This window comes from Botryllus schlosseri, chromosome 14 (assembly GCF_051294905.1).
Source record: "Botryllus schlosseri isolate E-star chromosome 14, Bs_hap1, whole genome shotgun sequence".
Classification (NCBI taxonomy): Eukaryota; Metazoa; Chordata; class Ascidiacea; order Stolidobranchia; family Styelidae; genus Botryllus; species Botryllus schlosseri.
Window position 1 is genome coordinate 24,258,449 of NC_137249.1, and position 18,236 is coordinate 24,276,684.

Genomic DNA, 18,236 nt, shown 5'->3' on the forward strand with positions numbered 1-18,236 from the left:
ACAGTCGTGGACGTGGCTGGGGATGAGTTACCGGATGCGGACACAGCTCCCCGTAGGCGGCAGGCGGACCAATGGTTCTTGGCAGCGATCATATCAGGCTGCGCAAGAATTGTCCATTGGTCACATCTGCCGCACACGACATCATAATTTATCAAGTTTTTTGTGATGTCGTGCTTGCTACAAATGTGCTTCTGAAGTGAAGCCAACAATTTGTACGGGGAGCCCTGCTTATCGCAACCGGTAACTGGGCAAGGATACAAAGTATCCTTGCCGTTATATTTAACAGGTACAGTCAATAATATTTCCAAGGGGATACCAGTTTGCTTAAAAGCCGAGTCCAAGGGGATAGCAAACTCGGGGTGACAGGACTTAAAATGCTCCTTCGCTTTCGAAACCAGGTTAAAGCACTTTCCACAAGGCGGACAGGCATACCAACTATGTTGTCGCATGCCCTTGCACCGCTTATAGTGACAGGTCATATTGTGATCCGAATCCGAAAAAAAAAACGACATTTCATGCACTGCATATGAAACCTGTCACGGCGGTGCGAAAAAGCCAAATGATCCGTTAATTCAACAGATACCGAGAACGACAAACCACAATTTCGTTTTGGACATGCGACAACATCGCTCGTTCCTGGACCGTGGTACGGAACAACGAGAGGGCTTGAGTTTCCACTAGCCATCGAAGAAAATGCGGAGTCTAGGCCTAAAGGTGACCGAGTCGCGACCTATTACAACGAATATAAATATAACTAGGATCAAATCTCGCACACAATTAAACGTAACGAAATGAGAATTGGAACAATAACTGGAAGCAAAGACTAAGCGGCCTGCACCAGCGTTCGCTATTAGATGGGATAGGAAAGGCGACAAAATGAACGAATAGTAACAGACAATTAAAGGGACAATACAAAGGTTAACCAAGGGGTCGAAAAGGAATAGCGAACGCGTTAGGATACAGGCCAGACGTAATTGTGTACCCACGCCGGACTTAATTACCCCCGCGTCAGCAGCGCTACTGCTACGCCCTACACGTATGTTAACGCGAACGGTAAAATACGAATTTACCTTACGAATGCGCGTTAACACCCGGGTTTTCCTCGCCTTTGCAGATCGACGGCTCTCTGTTGATACTGATGTTATGTCCAAACGATTCGCCGTCGATCTTCGGCCGTCCTTTTGAAGCGGTATTGATGTTATTCCGCTCCTGATCTTCTTTAGGACGGCGTGGCAGTTCTTCTCGCTGCTTTGTGCTTGATTTGCAGCGAGGCGGCGAGGAATCCCGACGTGTAGGGCCTCGACCAGAGTTGCACACGGCAACCTTTCTGCTATAGTCGAACAGTTAAGGCAAGCGATCCAAGATCACTCCGGTGGTTGAACGACGCGTTCAAATCACACCGTACCGTGGCAAAAGCAACGGAATTGATAGGCTTCTTCGTTGCTTATTCCTTGTTGCAGCGTAGACGGCTACGCCTTAGTTGAGCAACAAGGAATCTCTGGCCGGCGTTGGAATTGTAGCTCCGGAATAACTAACCTTTCCGGAGAGTCCAACGTTTGTAGCAGAAGATGGTGGTGAATGACCGGCGGCAGAGGCGCGGCAAGCGGCTGCTGAGACGGAGGCGGTCGAGAAATCTTCTTCTGGAGTTCATTGGTCCGGCGTGGGCAGCGTCTTCGGTTGTCGAACGTAGGAGTCGGCGAGACTTGATCTTAGCCATAAAGGCCGAGAAGCAATGGGGAGGAAGGGCCCTTGACACTGATATTGAGTGATTTGACAATAATTTTTCACCCGATTTCGTTAATCGGAAATTTTTCGCGATCGAAAATTATCGACGACCTGGTCACCGTAAATACTATTTTATTCAAATCCAAATTTTTTTTACCGCAATAACTTAAGGTTAGGGTTAGGGTTAGGGTCTCGCGAACAAACGCGTCGAATACACACCTTCGGGGACGGCAGTCACGCTGTCAAGAAAAGCCTGTAACACGTCTCTCCTGATCGTAGTGTGGCGTAAATCAATCACGCCGCTGGCTGTTGCCGACACGACGGAATTGCCAACGAGGGTAAACAGCTAGAATTTATTTGTATCGGCATTTCAGAGCAATAAATGAGGGCGGAAGGCCAGCCCAGCCGTAAGAGAAAAAAAATAGGAAAATGTGTCGTAGCGCCGGGAATCGACCCTGACGTTAACCCGTATCGTAAACCCGTATCGTAGTGTATTTCACATGACAGTTGAAAAAAAACCGAGCGCACTCGGCCGATGCTTATTTTTTTTTTTTTTATACGGCTCTCCGTAATCGCTGCCTTTCAGCGGCCCTCTCTTAGTTTAGGGTCGCCTCCGGGTCAGGATCTTGATTACACATTTTTGTTATTTTTTGGGTTTTTTTTTTTGGGTTTTCTAAATAAGGTGTTTGAAATGTTTTCGAACATAAATAAAACGGTTTCTTCTTTATAGTTTACTCTATTTTTACTTCAGTGGTTACGGTGCATTGCTCTGCTTGCTAGTCATTGGGGGGTAGGTTTGCTTGTACCTTAGTACAACCAAACCCTCCAATGTTTGATATTGGTGTTATCAATATTCTTGTTTTATTTTCGTTTACCGGTCAGAAGCTTTCTGCCGGTCGCGAGTGGTTCAGAGGTTTTGTAGGCCCCTCCCCTCTCGCTCGAGGGCTTTTTTCCACTTTTTTTTTCCTTTTAGTTTTGGTTGGGGTTATCATTCTTTCGTTTGAGCCCCTATTTTAGGGGGTGTTATGCCCTCTTCGTATTTGTTGTCTTGTTCACGTATTTTTAGGTTAAGCTGTCTATTTTGCCGAGTACCGTGCCTGTGTGTGAGTCAGCCTCGATTCGTCTGACTCGTCTTTGAATTTTGGTGATTATCTTTTTTGTTATATTTTCGTCTGCGACTTTTCTGTTTTCTATGTCTAATGCTATTTTAAAGTTTATGATTGATTTTTTATATATAGACAGAATCGTCCAGTCTGTTTTCCTGTTTCCAATGTTATATAGGATGTTGTCGGCATTCAGCTTCCTCCCCACGATGTTTTCTAGCTGGGTTAAGATTTTTCTCGTATAATTGCATGATGTGAGAATATGTATCACATCATCATCATATCCGTTGCAGAATTTGCATCTTAGATCTAAGGTTACTCCTGTGTTGGAGTGTGTTATATTTCGGCTTCTTTTTTTATTTCCGAAGATATACGCGTTGTGTGCTGTTTTATAGTTGATGATCGATTCCTCATTTGTAATGGTTTTGTGGGTACCATATTTGGTTTGATTTATTTTATTCCAATTGATTTTATCCCCCCTTCCGGTTCTGCTTTCTGGATGGTTTTCCTTTAGGCTTTTGATTGCCTTGTATAAGGATTTATGAGTGGCGTCTTGGCACTCTTCTTCATCGAGATCTATTTTTTTCCAGATGTCGATGCTATCAGTCCAGTTTTTTGGGGTTGGGTATCTATGTGGTTCACTATTTTTGTATAGTGTGTCATTGATTCCTTTTATTTTCGTTCCAATTTCGTATATTGCGTGTTGGTGCCATAATTCCGTTGGTTCGTCAAGTTTTTTTCAGTTTTAGAATTTTTTCAATTTCACATGCTTTATTCCGCGATTCTACGTCAGGTATGTCGTAGCCTCCTTTATCTTTCTCTGCTATGAGCGTCTTTCTTCGAATAGATTCCATTTTTTGTGGATTCCATAAGAAGTTGAAGTATAGTTTTTCGACTCGTTTTTGCTGATCTTTTTGCATGGGGATTACTCTGGCGTTATAGATGATTTGGCTTGAGGCGATCGAATTTAGAATAGTTTTTTTCCCTATCCAGGACAGTTTTCTGTGTTTGTAGGCTTGGAGTACTCTCTTTATTTTCATAATTCTCATGTCCCATGTTTCGTTAGTTTGGTTTATTCCATAGTGTTGTCCGAGTATTTTAATGCTCGGTTTTGTAAGTTCTTGATATCTGGTTTTTTGGGTTGGGATACTCCGTTTCGGTTTAATGTGCAAAATTTCTGTTTTTTGTGCATTGAGTTTTTGGCCCGTTGCACGTTCGCATCTTTCAAATTCCTGGAATATAAGGTCGATGTCCTTTTCACGCGTTAGGTAACAGGTCAGGTCATCCGCGTATTGCTGGATTTTCATTTTAAAGCCTCCTATTCTAAAAGCCTCGGTGTTCGGGTTTTTTTCTATAAGCCTAGCCAGGGGGTCGCTGCAGATGGCGTATAGGCTCATGCTGAGCGGACATCACTGTCGTATGCCCCTTCCCAGTTTAATTTTATTGGTCAGTGCTCCATTAACTGAGATCCTGCTGCTCGCTTCGCTGTAGATCTTTTTTATTAATTTAGTGAAGTGGGAGGGCAGGTCATATCCTGCTAAGGTCTTGTGCAGGTATTGGTGGTTGATTTTGTCAAACGCTTTCTCCTGGTCGAGGTTGACGACCAGGAGTTCCTTGTCTCTCTCTCGCGCGTATTTTATTGCAGCATGGGTATTTCTCAGCACGTCTGTTATGTCTCTTCCTTTTATGCCGCATTTCTGCGTTCCGTTAATGATGTTCGGAAGTATTGAGGTTAGTCTTGCTGATAGGATTGCAGTTAATATATTATAATCGGTATTCAGTAAGGTAATAGGCCTCCAGTTTTTTAATTCCTGGGGGCTACCTTTTTTATATACCATGGTGGTAACTCCGTCCGACCATGTTTGACATATGCCTCCAAAGAGGTATGCGTTGTTTAATACCTCCTGGAGGTCACTTTTTATCAGGTTGTAATAGGCAGCGTAAAATTCCTTGGCTAGACCATCTGGTCCGGGTGTCTTACCGTTGTCCATTTTCTGTATTATGATTTTGATTTCGTCTTCCGTTATAGGGGTTTTAAGATCTTCCCGCTGGTCGGGGGTGATCTTGATGTCTTTAACCGTGTCAAGGTATCTATTTTGTAAATCTGGGTTTGCGTTTTTTGATTCGCTCCACAGATCTGTGTAGAATTTTTCCACCGTGTGTAGAATCTCTTCTTTGGTGGTGATTTCTGCACCGTGTTCGTTTACTTCTTTGGTGGTGATTTCTGCACCGTGTTCGTTTACTATAGAGCTGAAGATTTTGCTTTCTCTTCGCTGCTGTAGTTTTTGAAAAAAGTACCTTGTAGGTTTTTCATTTTCCTCAATGTCTTTTATTTTGTGAAGTTGGCATTGATGCCGTATCTCTTCATCTTCGAGCCTTTTCAGTTCTTTTAGGGCGTCGATTGGGTTCTCGTCCGGGTTTTGTTCATTTTGTATGCGACTTACTTTTTCTTGAAGCGCTTTTATTTTGTTTTCGTTTGCAGCTTTCTTTTGCCAGCTATGGCTCTTAAGCTGTTTTTTCATTTCTTTTTTGAGGTGGTCCCACCATTGGTACACGTCGTTGAAGAAGCATTTCTGCTCGGTGCACTTTTGGTGGGTTTCCTCGATTTTGTTGTACAGCTCCTCATCCTGGAGGTGTCTGGTGTCGTTTTTCCAGATGCCTTGTCCCCATTTGATGTTATTTGGTATTATGATTTGGATTTGCTGCATGAATATATGATCGGAGATGGTGTTTAGTTTATATGTCGTACTCTTTACTCTTGCGAGGAGACGTTCCGATAGGTATATTCGATCAATTCGCCTTGATTGTAGTGCCTTCATTATGGTATATAGTTTTTTAGTTGGGTTTCGCCAACGCCATACGTCTCTTATTTTGTAGGCTTCTACAAAGTTTTTCCATATTTTGGCGGCAGGCGTCAGTTTAAAATTCACGGTGTTTTTTGAATCTATCTTTTCTGTGACGATATTAAAATCTCCACAGATGATCGCACTCTCCGGGTTGTTTTTTTCTATGTGACTTATCAGGTCTTGGTAGAATTCAGTTTGGTATCTTCCAACATCGCTGGGCCCATATACATTGTATAGGGTGGCGATGTCGTTTGTGTCCTTTTCAGTTAAGCGTAGCGTCTGTGCCCTATCCCGTCGCAGTATCGAGTGGTCAATGTTGTACTTTGTTTCCAATTCCTTTTTGACGAACATTGCCGTACCTCTGTAGTAGTGTTTTTTATTTTCTTCCTGATCAATCCAGTTTTGGCCTATGTTTATGTGATTTGAAAAGTATAATACGTCGTTTTGTTGTGCCCATGTTTCAATTTTCCTTATGTCCATTCTGTGTGTCTCTTGGACGCATATTATGTTCCAGTTCTTTTCCTTTCTGAATAAGTTTTTCATTTTGTGCCAATGTGTTTGCATTCCATTGGCGTTCAGAGATATAGCATTGATCGCCATCAAGATTGGATAGGATAGGACACAGGGTTATTATTTTTTGGCTTTTCTTCTTTGGCCTTTTGGTTTGTCGGTAGGACTTTGCTCATCCCTGTTTCTTTTGTTCGGTGAGCGGGCACTAAAGAATTCTGACGCTGTGAATGTGCGGTTTTCGAATTTTTTCCTTAATATCGAGGTCGATCCGCTTGCCGGCGGATTGGTGTTGTCTATCTGGGATCTCGCCTCGTCTTCGCTTGTGACTAGGACTAAGTCCCCGTCGTTTGTACTTTCACTGCTAGTTTCGTTTTCCGTTTCTTGTACTATTGTCGTGTCTAATTCGGTCTTTTCAGGTGTATCGCCAAGTTCGGCGATTTCCCTAAATAGATCTATCACGTCATTTTCTTCTTGTTTTTCTTCGTCTATTTGTTGTTCGTTGGTGTTTTGTTCTGCGCTTTCCGCTTGTTTCAATGTTTCTTGGTTGTTGGCGCTTATTCGTACGAATTGTGTCAGGGGGATGGCGTCTCTCTCCCCTGCTTGAGTCTGTTGTGTTTGTGGTAGCACATCAGATCTCTCTTTTCTCAATATAGCCTCTGGCTCATATTGCAGGAGTCTTCTTGCATTTGAGTTATTATTTGTGTTGTTTTCTGTGGTGTCTTTTGGTATTGTCTGCTGTTTTGGGTCCTCGTTCATGTTTTTTGGGCAATTAATTTTTTTATGTCCGTATTCCTTGCATATCAAGCATGCCGTTTGGTTCGGGCAGTCTTTGGAGCCGTGCCCAGGATGGAGACACCTATAGCACATTTGATTTGTTGTGTCTTCTTCCGGGAGGTATGTTTTACAAGGGGCCTTGCCCAGATAGACAAAAGGCGGGATTCTGCCCGGTGTATAGTTCTCGATCGAAATCTGTCTGTATCCGTTGAGTATATTTGTACCGCGGTGGTATATCAGGGTGATTTCCCTGATAGTACCACATTGGTAGCTTGTGAATTTTTTCCTGATTTCAGCTTCTTCGACTTCAGTCGGGACTGCTCTGATATTTACCTTGACTGTAGGAAGTCTAGGTTGCTCAATGTGTATTTTCCCTTTATCTGTGGTAATTCCGTTGTGTATTGCGTCTAAGAAGATCGTTTTCAATCTTTCCACCGGTGCTTCGGTTGGAAAGGTAAGATTGTAGGTATTCCTGCCTATTTGGAATAGGGAAAGGATATTATCTTTGTGTTCCACCAGTTTTGGATGCGTTCTTACTGCCTCGATGACCTCTGTAGCTGTGATATCTGTTGGGGTGAGTAAGTCCAAGGATCTTGGCCTGAGGCCGTAGGTGACCCTTGTGTTGTTCCTGCCTTGCAATGCATGCGAGTATGCCATGGCTATTGTAAGAAGGTGTTGGTTTCTGTTAGAGCTAGACAGCTGCTGGCGTCTAGTTCCTGTATCTTGTTTCCAGATGTGTGTGTTTGCGGCGTAAGTTCGTGCTATGCTGTGTAGCTGTGGCTTTACTGCTCTGCACTATGAATGCCGCTATCGGTTTGTTGTTCTCTGTAGTCTATATACTGCTACGCTGCTGTGAAGCGCGTTGTTTAGCGATGCTTTTAGAAGCTTTCTGACGCGTTTTTAAAGGCGTTTCTACGCGCTTGTTACACCGATACTACAGTTTCGCTTGCTGTACGAGCACCGTCTAGACGGTGTCGTAGCGCTTAAGTAATTTAGTTAGGAGAGCCAGACAGTCTCTCGACGTCTCGAACGAGACGCGCGTGAGAGGAGAAGGTAGTAGGCAGAGAGACTTGACTCAAGAGAGAGTCAAGTCTCTAAAGAAAAGACTCGACGAGTCCTGACTCGAGAGAGAGAGTCAAGACTCGAAGAGGTAGAGAAAAGACTCACCAAGACTCGACTCACTAAGACGAGTCAAGTCCCGGGGAGGTAGAGGTTTTTGAGTGAAAAGGTGACTCGAAGTGGAATTTCGACGACGAAAAGAAGGAGAGGAAGTAAGTACGATAAGCCTATGTAAGTCAGAAAAAATAACTAGTTATTACGGTTAGGGTAAGTCTAGACTACTGCCACAGCGGCACCGGATCTCCTTGTTGCACCTGAAATAGCCGTTAGTTCATACTTACGCGTGATACCTTAATACAACCAAATACTCCAACTGGTTGGAATCGAACCAACTGGCCTTTATAACGCGTATAGATAGAACTGTAGACAGCACAACGAAGCTGCAAACTGTACTGCAAAAGCATTACAATACGCGCACGGATAGTAGCTATACGCAGCGCATCTCTTCAGCAAAAAGCAACGCTACAAACTGTGTTGAAATAGCAATACATAGGTAGCAACCAACGACCGCAGTCTCGTCTAGACAAGCTGAAACAATCAGACAGGAAGGTAATTACCGATACTGGAGTATCGCTTCTCGGAGACAGACACAGCGCGTTACTGCGACGCACAAACAACAGTCGCAGATCAAAAGCAACACACCACGCCGGCTCTTACTGCCGACGTGGTGTTCTAGACTACAAAGGCCACCCACTCAACGTATACAGAGAAGCCGGCGATACACACCGGCTTCTCAGGCTACAAAAAGCCTAGGCCTAGCAAGATGGCATACGCAAACGTGCTAAGAAGCAACGCCGAAGCAAGAGTTACTTATGGCCTTCGGCCAAGATCAATTGACGTTCTTACGCCAAATGAACTGAAAGCAAGCAAACTAATCGATGCTATTCAACAAAACCCGAACCTATCACAGCATATGGATGATATATTTTCAATCTTTTAGATAGGTAGGAATACATTCAATCTGACTTTCGAGGCAGATTCCCCTATCGAAAGACTCAGGGAAACATTCATCCACGAAACGAAAGAAGACGGAATAAACACAAAGGGAAAAATATACTTCACAGAAACACGAAAACCAACAATAAAGATTAACATTAGGGCTGTGCCAAGTGAGGTGGACGAGGCCGAAGTTCGCCAAAAATTTCAAAATTACGAATGCGGTAACATAAAAGAAATAGACATCATTTTCCATCGGGGAACAAAAATACACAATGGATATCGGCAAATATCCATAGAAAATTATATACCAGGCAAAATACCAGCATTCGTGTACCTTGGGCGCGCACCCTGCAAGGTATACTTACCGCCAGAGGAGCTTACAAACCAGAAATGTAATCGATGTCTCCTCACAGGACACAACGCAAAACAATGCCCAAACGAAACAGCATGTCTGCTTTGCAACGAATACGGGCACAGGAAAGACCAATGCACGAAAAACACAAACATAGAAAATGCGAGACGGGACTTCCCACCTCTACCCGGGAATGCAAACACACAAAAAAACACGAACCAAGAACAACTCCTGGCAGAAAGCCAACCGCCCAGCAAACACTAGATGTCTTTTGAACCTGTCAGGATATCTTTTTCTTGTCCAGCCAGGTTCAAATCATATCTTGTGCATGCTTTGTGCTGAAGCACGACTTAAATATATCTTTTTCATCTCCAGTCATGTTCAAATCATATCTTTGTGCAAACCTTGTGCTGAAGCACGACTTAAATATATCTTGTTCTTGTCCAGTCAAGTCCAAATCGTATCTTGTCCATACCTTGTGCTGAAGCACGAAATAACTATATCTTTTTCTTGTTCAGTCAAGTCCAAATCATATCTTGTCCATACCTTCTGTGCTGAAGCACGACATCAATATATCTTGTTCTTGTCCAGTCAAGTCCAAATCATATCTTGTCCATACCTTGTGCTGAAGCACGGCTTAAATATATCTCGTTGTTGTCCAGTCAAGTCCAAATCATATTTTGTCCATACCTAGTGCTGAAGCACGACTTAAATATATCTTGTTCTTGTCCAGTCAAGTCCAAATCATATCCTGTGCATACCATAGCAATTTGCAACGTAGCTACGCGCTGTAAATTGCTATGTGCATACCTTGTGCTGAACCACAACTTGTCTTGGCCAAATTTTGTCGAATGCTGAAAATATATTTGTTAGGAATATCAAATTCGATTATTGCTTCCTATTATGGTAGAGTGGTGTTTATAAATGTACAGTAGATTATATTGAACTTTTACTCTCATGGGGCGATTAATCACCTGTGTCACTACCGTATGTTCCACCTAGTGTCACGCTCTTTCTTGCAATTTTGCAGACTAAAATTAAATATCATATTAGCCCGCATCCTCGCGCTCCGCCACCTCCGCTGCTTTCGGTGGTTGGGTTGTATTTGATTGGAATTGGTCGGTTCCCAAATTTTGGAAGGAAATTTGAAAGTCCGCAGAATCCGGCTGGAGAATTTCCGGTTCTGCGTCCAAAAAACTTCTGCCAAAATCATGATATCGTATTTAAGATTATAATTAAGAATGTTGTCAAAATCCGACTTTCGAAATAAATTCAGAATCCGCATCCAGTCCGGCTGAAATCCTGCTACGACTCCGGCTTCTGATCCGGAGTGTAAACGAGAGACCATTTCTCCCTTGCGAGTTCACATAAATTTCGGCGCGAAAAGGCAAAATACTGGCAGACAAAGCGCTCTCGTAATGGAGGCTTACAGCTACGCAGTCGTATGTTAGGTTTAGTTGCGTTCTGGAATTAATCGTGGTAAATTAAGGGTCAACCAACCATATTCCTTCAGAGGATTACTGAAAACTGAACTGTAGATGGTAATTTATATATGCTTGATACGAAACATAGGTATATAGTGTATGGTATAATGTCACAAAGTATAGAACTTGGTTTGCACTTTTGCGAATATCATAAAAGGTATTGTGACAGTGCTGGATTATATAATATCATCAGATGGTGGTCGCTAAAATCATTCGTTGTGATCAAATGTTTATGTACTTTTGTCTATAATTGTGTAGTGGGAGCTGAGCTGCAACGTGGTAATGCCCAGATATAAAATAAGACTGGGGAAGCACGGACGTAGGCAGTACCAGAAAGAGTGGCTACGGTTCAAGCGAGCTAGAACCGCCGATTTGACGGGCCGGATCGTTTCATCATCATCAAGTGAAATATGACACGGGCAATTGGACTCTGTACAAAATACGTATCAAATGCTCATCCGGTAAGTCAACTCATAATTTGTGAAGGTTTACCGTTACTCAGTAGGCTACCAGTGTTGGGATGACTTGAATCATGACAAAAATGAGACTGTAGCATGTAGCTATACCAGTGATTCCCAACAGCGGCCTCGAGCTAGCCGTCTTGCGTCCCCCACAAAAATTTAAAGAAATCGATTTATGATATAAAATAAAATTTATATTTATAAAATTCTCTTGCTTAGCTTGGAGTCTGGAGTTGTTAATTAGGATTGCAGAAAAGTTCTGAGTAGAGTGCTAACGTTATGTCACTACTGTATATAGGTATTGTGTATTGATAACTAATCTACGATAAGATGTACAACACGTGACTCACGGTTGAATACGCTGAGGCAAAACTCAGCAGCAGTTCTCCTCGATTTTACTCTATTTTGTGAACTTTTTATTGATCTAAAGCAGTCACGAATTCGTGCGGCCCCAACTATATACACTGTAATTTTTTTCATGTCGTTGAAATCAGAAAAGACAACACTTTTTTCGTCAAAAAAGATCCCACGTAAAATGTCCTAGATGATGTCGATTGTGCTTTATATTTAGGTGTTTCCATATTTAGGTGTTTCCGTATTTAGGTGTTTCCGATCTAGGTGATACCTCACTGCGGCCCGATATAGAATACTAAATAATCTGGCGTACATGTCGACCTCCGTTCTGTCCTCGCAATAACACTAAAATCATCTGGCGTACTCGACAATCAAACTGTATGAATCCCGCATGGGGCATTTTATTATAAACGGAATAATGAACGTATATGCAAATAAACATAGTGCACTAAAATAAATATAAGGCAAGAAATAGGACATGCAGCATAAATAGTAGCCGAAATTTTCCAATTAGAATATGGCAGCCCTACCCGCATGGAAATAAACCACATGCTAAGTCCAGCTTGGAAAAATTACTTGAACTTATTGCAGAATTTGTTATTATGCTACTTAATTGAAAGTATAACTCACTAAACAAATGTAGTGAGTACCCGCATGGAAGTAAATCACGTGCCAAGTCCAGCTTGGAAAAATTACTCCAACTTATTACAGAATTTGTTACTATGCTACTTAATTGAAAGTATAACTCACCAAACAAATGTAGTGAGAAAATTGACCTTATACAGGATTTGTACCATGTAACGAACTTGTAGTACTTGTGAAGTACTACTCAAAAAACGAATGTAGTGAGAAATCCATTCTTAGAAAGTCTTATTCTGGAGCATATTGTTGAAATCTAAGAAAGAAATCGGCCAAGTTGGTAGACATATATTGAGCACTTTTGTCGCCTATTACGACATGCTGGACGAAAGCCAGAAGCTGAAAATCTTTCGGATACTTTAGGTCCCAGCATAATAGCATGCCATGATATTAATCAGCATATCAAAGACCGTATCATAGTCTTGACACAAAATTCTATGGCCATCACCCATCAGGTAGAATCCAGCCCTGGATCTTGCCATTCTAGTGCTTTGCGACACCAAATGTGGAGGCTGTGATCTTTTGCAGTGGATTTGAGCATCGTGAGCCTGAAATATAAGTATTTTTTTCAAAAATTCAAACAATGCATATGACTGTCAACAACAGGGGTGACATCTCTACACCAGTAATTCACTAAGTTATCTAGACACGCCAGACAATGTGAAAAATTTCACGCCCACTTACCGTAATGTCACAAAAGTTGATTGCATGGAACGTTATGACTTGCAGGGAACGTTATGACTGTTACTGAGAAAATTCTCAAGTATAATATTCGGACTCTATGGAATTGTAGGTAAATGGCGAGAAGAGAGAAAACTTTTTGTTATCGACCACTGCTTTCCACCCCCTTCGTATGCTTTCATGCCCCTCAGTTTAAGAACCACTGCTGCACAGTCAGCTGCATGTATCAGCGATTGACATCTTTATATAAACTTAGTTATAATCAAGTACCTGTTCCACTGACAATGCTACAGTCAGCTGCATGTATCAGCGATTGAAATCATTATATAAACTTAGTTATAATCAAGTACCTGTTCCACTGACAATGCAGATACTGTGGACTTCTTTCTAGAGTTCATACTGGCGTCGGTCTTCTTCAACTTGATTCTGCCATCAGCGAGTTGCGATTTCACTTTTAGCAGATTTTTCAGTTGATCATTCACACTAAACGTTTGAAGAATTCCGTACAATTGCTTGAAAAGTGACACGCTACCAGCTGCAGTCCTCGTTGTCGAATTCTCTTTTGCAGCTGACGAGTCGCTTCTCCAACAGTCAACTTGAATCCACCTGAATATGTAAATATTAGTAGTGACACAATACTCAAGATGGCTTGGTGCTACCGAAAACAGGGTCTGGTCTGGTTTCCTACCCACAACGCTGTAATGCCCATGAACAATGCCGGTCTATACCCACAGTACAAACTACGCTGTAATTAAACTGGCGCACACCACCAGACCACTTCTATATACGCACAGTACAAACTATGTTGTAATTAAAATAGCGCACACCACCAGACCACTTCTATATACGCACAGTACAAATTATGTTGTAATTAAACTGGCGCACACCACCAGACCACTTCTACATACGCACAGTACAAACTATGTTGTAATTAAACTGGCCTACATTACCGGACTCCTTCTACATACGCACAGTACAAACTATGTTGTAATTAAACTGGCCCACATTACCGGACTCCTTCTACATACGCACAGTACAAACTATGTTGTAATTAAACTGGCCCACATTACCGGACTCCTATATACGCACAGTACAAACTATGTTGTAATTAAACTGGCGCACACCACCGGACTACTTCTATATACTCACAGTACAAACTATGTTGTAATTAAACTGGCCCACATTACCGGACTCCTTCTATATACGCAAAGTACAAACTATGTTGTAATTAAACTGGCACACACCACCAGACCACTTCTATATACGCACAGTACAAACTATGTTGTAATTAAACTGGCGCACATTATCGGACTCCTTCTATATACGCACAGTACAAATTATGTTGTAATTAAACTGGCGCACATTACCGGACTCCTTCTATATACGCACAGTACAAACTATGTTGTAATTAAACCGGCCTACATTAACGGACTCCTATATACTCACAGTACAAACTATGTTGTGATAAACTGGCCCACATTACCGGACTCCTTTTATATACTCGCAGTAATTTACCTGACACTGCTGACACAGAAGCGTTTTTAAGGGAAGCAGGACGTTGTCTGAGAAGTCTGAGCGCTCTCAATTTCTGAGACAGTTTCGTGTTGATATTTTTCTAGAAAAAAAATTAGATGATCAGTGCAAATGAATTTAGACCAATGAGACCAGTTTACTTTACCCAGGGGGGGGGGGGGGTTCTGTAAGGTAGATCCTAAGCACGGATACTTTTCCACAAGTGCCTTTCCAAACTTTCGATACGAACACGCACACTGCTCCACTACGAGGTTGATAACTTCATAAGCTGTACGTTGCTTCAGCGCTAGTTCAACTTTCACACTGAATTCCGGCAAGGGCATCGGAGGATCGAGGTGCTTGATACTGCATGGTGGCTGTTAATTGATGAAAATATGAGAGTGTGTCCTACTAGAATAATGTGGATATTTACCATATCATGCACAAGGAGATATGTCGAGTTGTCGTCTTCTCGAGGAAGTGTGGACTGCTGAGGCAGACAGGTTAGCTAAATTCATTGCAAAATTTTATCAAATACTTACTGGCGTAGCTGCTTCTGAAGAAGCTTAATCACAGCGGACTGACGGCTCTACGAATTGACGTCATTATCTAAAAATAATGTAACAATTTTGAACGTAACATCAATATGACGGATAATCCCCATCGTTACAAGCAGTACACATGTCCAACATGCCTCGTCATTACAAACTGCTGGTCATCAATAATATGACCGATTTGAGGCCACTGAAATTCATGACCAGGGGCGGAATTACAAAACAACTACCGCACTGCGGAATCAACATTTACCGTCACAATTCGAGAGAAGCGGACAATCGCGATTACAAAACCCTCAATAACGATATCTTCGAGAGCATTTTTACCGATGAAATTGACTTACCGCAAAACGTAGGGATCGAGAGAAAACGTGAACAATCTGCATCACGAACGTCACTATCCGCGAAGTTAAGTATTACAAAACTGAAATTAGCGCAGATTTCTCGCGTTAACTTACCGCCTAGCTTCTAGCTGGCGGAGATGAATCCGCGCTGGAAATTGCAGCTTTTTGAACTGCAAAATCTTAATTTTCTACTTCAATATAGTACAGAAGTGAGGCAGTAATCGATCTAAAAGGGCATGTCATGTAAGTTACCCAATTGGGTTGTATGTCGTAGGCCCAACTATTAGTGAAATCAAGCGAAATAAGACAGTGGCGATATCAAACGCTTATGAATTGAATTCGCATACGAACCAGTAAGTGCGGATACTGAGTAGGCTACCTCACGCCGTTTAAGGCCTGTATGAATATAACGGGGACTTGAGTTCCAAGTCGGAAGCATGCTTTTATGTTAAATTATTGATTGCTAACCTCGGTAGGTTAGTAATCTGTTGTCAAATATACCATTTAATATCCACTTTCACATCGTGTGGTCGTCTTGTCGCTGCCGAACAGTACCAGCATTCAGTCCGATTCGGCAGGCCTATAAAGCCGTTGCTAATTACGATCATCGCCATGTTTCCAGAATGTTATATATGTATTGCTCCAACTGTATCCTCGCACGAAATTAAAACTCAATGTACGCGTGATACCTGATGCAGCGGCCTAAAGCAGACAAACGATAATGTACCGTACGCCTGTAATTTTGTTCTTTTCAGAGCAAATATCACAAACTATTAGGGTATTTTCATTTCCCTGTTTGTGAAAGATTATCGCAGCTAAATTACATATGGTTGCTGACCAGTGACCACACATCATTATAAGCCCTCATTTGATGTCATCTTTTACTGATATTGCCGACTCGGCAAAATCACAAATTAGCGCGGTGATTGCGAAACGTTGCGTCTGGAATTACGAGAGTTTACGCGAGTTCAAAGCGCTCTTGCGTGAGCTGGCCGCAAATTGTTTTGAAATACCATTCTTTACATTATGCGGTAATCGCATTCGAGAGAGCTCGTTACCGCTGGCGGAGATTCCGACTTCCCGCAATGTTTTGTAATGTCCCCCCAGAAATACAGTACAACCCACAGATATTGCTATGTCTAATAACGAATGAATTCATTGTGAAATTAAAAGTACAAACATCCAGTTTATGGTAGCTGCAAAATATTTGATTATTTACATACAACAGTTACCGGTAATCAATACAAGTAAATTCTGGTAAGCCATCATCTTTGAGCCTTTCAACAAGGGTGCGACAGGACTTTCCAGTGATGATTGATCTCACTTCATATAACCTCTAATGAGCTATTTCCACTAATAGTTTCATCGAGCATATCACTCAAATCTAATTCTGTTAGACTCTTATGACGTCTCCGGCCATGATTTTTCAACTGATGATGATCATGAAACACTATTCCACAGAGCTTGCATGTATAAATCAGACTCGGATGGTCCTTGCGACATTTCAAGAAATGTTTTGTAATCCGATCTGAACTCCCAACGAACGGGCACAGCCAACATTTTCCATTTGACATTTACGACACTCTAATATAATTACTTCTAGACAAAATGCAAAGAAAAACATTCTAGATCACTATTCGTAACACCATTTAACCTCCTACAAGATGCATCGATCACAACTGCTCACTAAATTGTGTAGATTACCAACGCTAGTAGGGCTGGGCAAAATCGAGTGCCATAGTGCTTCGATTCTAGATCACGGCTCATGCTCAAAGTTGAGTATTCTAGTACCACTCATTATGACACCAAAACAGAATGTAAATTGACAGGATTGAAAGCTTTTTACTATGGTTGGTACGCTGCAATACGGCCAATCAATGCTAACACAGTAGGAAAACGTATCGTAACTTCAATTCCAGTTGAAAAATTGATACCGGTACTCATGGCGAAGAGCGTCTCATACTTGAAAATATCGTCTTTTACCACTACACTCAAATCAGTAAAATTGATACTCATTCAAAATTCACGTACTTTAATCATTGTGCCCAGCCCTAATCGCTAGTTACGCAATGTTACAAGTTCAAAGCGGAGAGCTATATATAGCTATAGCTGCGTTATAACAGGGCATATTGCTTAAGCTATGCGTGAGCTAGATACAGATTAGGATCGTACTTTATATCAGATATCTATATAACAGGGTACATTAATGCTAAAGCTATTTACCTATTTCCAATTTCTTGATATGGCGCCATGCAACGCCGTTACTCGCCAAGAAAGTTTTGAAATCTGCAGCACAGCCAGTTCCTGTCATCTTCCCAGCACGTTGAATCGCAAAAGAGCGAGACGGGGACACAGAACTTTCGCAAAGCGGAAAAAAAGAGAAATTTTCTCTATAGCGCCTAGCTTCGTTGGCGGCCATGCGCTGAAATCTCTCCTTTGTGATGCCTCAAGCGGATAATTTCGCGATTCTGCCATCTCATATTTACCGTGTACTCTGAAATTCTAAATTTGGCCCTGACACCGAAAAAGGCTGGGAACCACTAAGCTATATATACAGTTACTTGCGTACAGTATTTCATTAGCAGTTCCATGTTTGCGTGTGCGATACAATATCGTTTTTTCAAGTTTGTGCTAGTTTTCAAATTTGAGTGATTCTAGATCTAGTTGCGCTGTTTACAAATCCAGTAGTTTGATAAATCTGGAAACTTACCATCTATATTATTATCCATCTGTTTTAGATTTATGGGTCAAGGCCTTTCGTGATACGAGGGCAATTGCAGACAATAGTAGCTTGCCCTCCGCTTCAGATAAGGACCTACAACGGCCTAACCGAAAACGT

The 18,236-nt window shown here is 41.9% G+C and overlaps 1 long non-coding RNA gene across 1 annotated transcript; it reads right to left on the reverse strand.

Moving 5' to 3' along the window:
• Window positions 1-12,167: 12,167 nt before the first annotated feature.
• Window positions 12,168-14,415, reverse strand: LOC145456556 (uncharacterized). Its single transcript, XR_013920638.1, has 2 exons — window positions 13,338-14,415; window positions 12,168-12,854 (listed from the first exon to the last, which is right to left on the reverse strand). It is a non-coding gene; the product is annotated as an uncharacterized LOC145456556 (long non-coding RNA).
• Between the last annotated feature and the right edge of the window lie 3,821 nt (window positions 14,416-18,236).